The following is a 5,909-nucleotide window of genomic DNA, read 5'->3' as shown; positions in this document are numbered from 1 at the left end:
CGTTCCAGAATGCTGGCTTCAGGCTGGGTGGCCTCTGACCTCCCTACCGTCCTGGTACCCAGGAGTGGTGCCCCGTCCCTCTTAGGACAGAGTCACCATGTCAGAACCACATTCGTGCCCCAAGTATCTGCTGGCTTCAGCCCCTCTCCTGCCTCTTGGACTCCTGCTGTCATTTTGCCCATAGACTCCCAGAATTTCTTTCAGTTGTTTGCAGCTTCATTCTGGCAACGTAATTTAGGTGTTTTGCAGGGAGTAATCGCAGGGTCTCTAGTTCAGAGCTCTCAACCTTAGCTTACATCCGAGTCCACCGGAGAACTTGTAAGCAGAGGTTCCCAGCACCCCCTCCAGAGTTTTGGACCCAGACAGGCTGGGGCAGGCCTGAGAATCTGCATGTCTGAGGAGCTCTCGGGTGATGCTGGCACTGCTGGTGCATGGCCCACACGTGGGGGGCATCTGCCCTTTTCCTCTACAGCACCCAGCAGGCACAGGAGCGCTCATCAGGCATAGAGGAGCGCCACATCAGGGGTGTTCAATTAATCTGGTGTATCTGCCTCAAAAGCCATTTTCACAGTGACTCACAGATTTTAGCATGTGTGAGCATTGCTTGGACGGCTTCTTAAAACACAGTGGCTAGGCGTGGTGGCTCACATCTATGATCCAGGCTCGTTGGGAGGCCAAGGCAGGCGGATCATTTGAGGTCAGAAGTTCAAGACCAGCCTCGCCAAAATAGTGAAACCCCGTCTCTACTGAAAATACAAAAATTCACTGAGTGAAGTGGCTCATGCCTGTAATCCCAGCTTCCTGGGAGGCTGAGGCAGGAGAATCGCTTGAACCCAGGAGACGGAGTTTGCAGTGAGCGGAGATTGTACCACTGCACTCCAGCCTGGGTGACTCTGTCTCAAAAATTAAAATAAAATAAAATAAAATAAAACACATAGCGTACTTGCCATCAGAGTGTTAATATTAGTTATAAAGAATCAACTTAGAGTTTCTACATGTCACCGATAAACTGTATTAACATAAATTCTGTTTTTACATATTGCTCCCTCCTGCTTTCTTGACGTGTATCTTGATGTCTTTAACACACCGGCTTTATTTCTACTTGTTAAATAATGAAAACATTTAATCTTATGTATTTTTTTTTCCATAGTCTTAGCTAGATCTAAGTTTAAACAGCAATTATTCTCTCCATCGTTATAGAGTGTAAGTGCGGTTTTTATTTCCTCTTTGACCCAAGACTCATTTAGGAGAATCCTTTACACATCCAATTGAATCATAAAATGCTTATTAAATTTCAAGTGATAATGCATTGCGGTTTAAGAAAATGCTCCATTATTATTATTATTATTTTTTTTGGCGTCTCAATGTATTGTCAAGCTTTCTAACTGTCATGTAGACACTCAAAAGGTATATTCTCTGCTTGAATAAAAAATAATTTGAACATATATTTATCTCTTAAGTATATCTCTTTTACAACATTTAGATTATCTCCGATTTTTCCCTCCTTGAGTGGGCCTTATGATTCTCCAGAGTCCTGCCTGGAGAGTTTCCAGACTGTGACACAGGGAGGGGGACCCGAGCTGAGCTGCTGGACTCACAGAGCTGAGGAAATGGAGCTGAGGGTTCAGGGAGATAAGGACAGATGGAAAGAGCAAAGCAGAGCCCTGGGGAGGAGGGAGCTGCAGAGAGAGCTGGAGCTTTGTAGAGGGTCCTCTTCAGCCACTCCTGAAAGCAATTCATGAATGTTAATCCACCTAACAGCAAAGTTTCAAAATACACTAAGCTGGCCGGGCATGGTAGCTCACGCCTGTCATCCCAGCACTTTGGGAGACTGAGACGGGTGGATCACTTGAGGTCAGGAGTTCCAGACCAGCCAGGCCAACATGGCAAAACCCCAACTCTACTAAAAATACAAAAAATTAGCCGAGCATTGTGGTGCTCATCTGTAGTCCCAGCTACTCGGGAGGCTGAGGCATGAGAATCCCTTGAACCCAGGAGGTGGAGGTTGCAGTGAGCCGAGATTGAGTCACTGCACGCCAGCCTGGGTGACGGCGAGACACTGTCTCAAAAAACAAAAACAAGACAAAACCCCCAAAACAAAATACACGAAGCAAAACCCAAAAGAACGGTAAAGAGGCATAGGGAAATCCATGACAATGATTTCAACCGTGCTCTCTCAATAACCGATCAAACAGGCGCACAGAAAACCACTAAGAACTCAGAAGATCAGGGCATCACCATTGGCCACCTCAATGGACTTCATATTTATAGAATGCTCAACCCAGCAACAGGAGAATATGTGTTCTTTTTAAATTCCACGTGGAAGATTCACCAAGGTAGATCCTATTTGGGGCCATAAACAAGTCTCAGTAAACTTGAAAAGATTCAAATCATACAGAGTGTGTTCTCTCACCTCAATCGAATTAAGTGAAAACCAGTAACAGAGGCCAGGCATGGTGGCTCATGCCTGTAATCCCAGCACTTTGGGAGGCTGAGGTGGGTGGATCACCTGAGGTCAGGAGTTTGAGACAAGCCTGGCCAACATGGTGAAACCCCGACTCTACTAAAAGTACAAAAATTAGCCAGGCGTGGTGGTGGGCACCTGTCATCCCAGCTACTCAGGAGACCGAGGCGTGAGAATCACTGAACCCAGGAGGCGGAGGTTGCAGTGAGCCGAGATCGCACCACTGCACTCCAGCCTGGGCGACAAGAGCAAAACTCCATCTCAAAAATAAAAACAAACAGTAACAAAGATTTCTAGAGAATACCCAAATATTTGGGGACAAAAATAAGCACTTCTGAGTAATCCATAGGTCAAAGAAATCAAAAATGGAAATTAGTAAGAAATTTGAAGTGAATAACGATAGAAACACAACATAGCGGAATTTTCAAAATGCTGCGAAAGTGGTACACAGGAGGGAATTTAGAACACTGAATACTGGCCGGCGCGGTGGCTCACACCTATAATCACAGCACTTTGGGAGGCCGAGGCGGGGGGATCACTTGAGGCCAGGAGTTCGAGACTAGCCTGGGCAACATAGTGAGGCTCTGTTTCTACAAACAACAACAACAACAAAAACCCAAAAATGAACTGGGCATGTAGTGTACACCTGTAATCCAAGCTACTCACAAGGCTGAGATGGGAGGATCACCTTAGCCTGGGGAGGTCAAGGCTGCAGTGAGCCGTGATTGTACCCCTGCAATCCAGCCTGGGTGACAAAGTGAGACCCTGTCTCAAAAAAAAAAAAAAAAAAAAAAAATGCTAATGAGATGGAATAAGCAAATTAACATAAAGAAGTGATGAATATAGAAAAGGAAATAAAGAAGTAAAAATGGAACATAGAACACATCAGACCAGGCCAGGCAAGCTGGCTCATGCCTATAATCCCAGCACTTTGGGAGGCCACAGTGGGTGGATCACTTGAGGTCAGGAGTTTAAGGCCAGCCCGGCAAACATGGTGAAATCCCATCTCTACTAAAAATATAAAACTTAGCCGGAAATGGTGGCTTGTGCCTGTAATCCTAGCTACTCGGGAGGCTGAGACAAGAGAATTGCTTGAACCTGGAAGGCAGAGGTTGCAGTGAGCCGAGATCATGCCACTGCACTCCAGCCTAGGCAACACAGCAAGACTCTGCCTCAAAAAAAAAAAAAAAAAAAAAAAGTATCAGACAAATATAAAATATATACATACATAATATGATGTACTTACACTTATCTTATGTTAAACTTATCTATACGTTAAACTTATCTATTACGTTAAATATAAACTGACTAAACACTTCAAATAAAAGATAAAAATTGGATGAAAAAGACTGAAGTATAAGCTGTTTAAATGAAACATTTAAATATACAAATACAAATAAAATGTAAAAAGATAAAAGATATACCTTGCAAAATAAAGCTGGATTAGCTATATTACTCTCTGTGGACTTTAAAGCAAGATGTTTCTGTGAGAGACAGATGGGGACAGTTTATTGTGATAAAAGACCAATTCAACAAAGATATAAAATTCTACATTTAAACACACCTACTAGCACAGGCATTAAAATTTAGAGTTTTGAATGCACATATTGTAGAAAGAGCTGAACTCAAAAAGTTAGAAAAGAAATAGCAAATTTCATTGATTTTTGAAATCATCTTTTTTTTTTTTTTTTTGAGACACAATTTCACTCTTTTTGCCCAAGCTGAAGTGCAATGGTGCGGCGATCTTGGCTCACTGCATCCTCTGCCTCCCGGGTTCAAGCGATCCTCCTGCCTCAGCCTCCCAAAGTGCTAAAATTACAGGCATCCACCACAACCATGCCCAGCTAATTTTGTATTTTTAGTAGAGATGGGGTTTCTCCATGTTGGTCAGGCTGGTCTCAAACTCCTGACCTCAGGTGATCTGCCCGCCTCAGCCTCCCAAAGTGCTGGGATTACAGGCATGAGCTGCCATGCCCGACTGAAATAATCATTTTTTTCCTATCTAAAAATGATTGCAAAAATCAATGAGATAAAAAGAACATATACAAGAGAGAAATTTAATAAAACCAAAAGAGGCTTCTTTTAAAAATATTAATAAAAATAACAAATCTCTGGAAAAACTGATCAAGGAGAAGAGAAAAATAAAAAAACCATGTGCCAACATCAGAAATGAAAAAGCAAAAGGCATCAGATCTTCAATCAGTAAAAGGATAATTAGAAATTATTATGGGCCAGGCGTAGTGGTGGCTGCCACCTGTAATCCAGCCCTTTGGGAGGCCAAGGAAGGAGGATCACTTGAACCCAGGAGTTTGAGGCCAGCCTGGGCAACATAGTGGGACCTTGTCTTTACAAAATTAAAAATTACCCGAGTCTGATGTCATCTGCCTGTAGTCCCAGCTACTTGGGAGGCTGAGGCAGAGGCTTGCCTGAGCCCAGGAGGTCAAGGCTGCAGTGAGCTATGATCATGCCATGTCACTGTACTCCAGCCTGGGAGACAGAGTGAGACCCTGTCTCAAAAAAAACAAAACAAAACAAAACAAAAACTTACGAACATTCTTAGGCCATTGCAGTAGACAATTTAGACAAAATAAAAATTTACTTGAAACACAACTTATTGAAACTGACACAAAAAGAAATAGAAAGTCTGAATAGACATATATTTGTTAAGGAAACTGAATATAAATTTAAAACCTCCCCCATAAGACAGCACCAATCTCAGATGGCCTCACTAATTTTTCCACTTAAGAAACAAATAATACCAATGTCATGTGACGTCTTCTAGGGAATAGAAAATGTGGAAATACTTCCTAAGTCATTTTATAAGGCTAACATACATTTGATACTAAAACATGGCAAGGGCATTATAAGAAAAAAATTACAGGCAAATTCCTCACAACTATAAATGCAAACATTATTTAAAAATTAACAGATTGTTAGCATAAGGGATCTTTGTGGTATAAATATAAATACCCTCTACGTCTAGGGCGTGAGCAGGAAACCATGGGCTGAGATTATTACAGGATTCTTTTTTTAATTATTATTTTTAATAGAGACAGGGTCTTGCTACATCACCAGGCTGGAGTGCAGTGACATGATCATGATTCAGTGAAGCCTCAAACTCCCGGGTGCAAGTGATCCTCCCAGGAGGATTTTTGCAGTTGGTGGAGGAGCAGGATCACCGGGAAAGTCTCATCCCTGAATTCTAGGATCTGCCCCTTTTTCTAGGTTAGCAAGGACCAAGTAGCCATCAACAGTCTATCACAGAGAGACAGGGAGAAAGAGAGACAATTGCATAGAGACCAGTTCTGAGGAACAGTCACACAGGGAAGTCTGAAATCTGACTGTAGGGCAGGAACATGGAGAAAACCTCCAAAACACAATCCCCACACTAGATCAAAAGGTAACGTTAGAGGAATTTCAAGCCAGTGTTAATCACAGCGATAAC

Source organism: Mandrillus leucophaeus, unplaced genomic scaffold (assembly GCF_000951045.1).
Source record: "Mandrillus leucophaeus isolate KB7577 unplaced genomic scaffold, Mleu.le_1.0 Scaffold180, whole genome shotgun sequence".
In the NCBI taxonomy this organism is placed as follows: domain Eukaryota; kingdom Metazoa; phylum Chordata; class Mammalia; order Primates; family Cercopithecidae; genus Mandrillus; species Mandrillus leucophaeus.
This window is presented reverse-complemented; position numbering follows the sequence as displayed.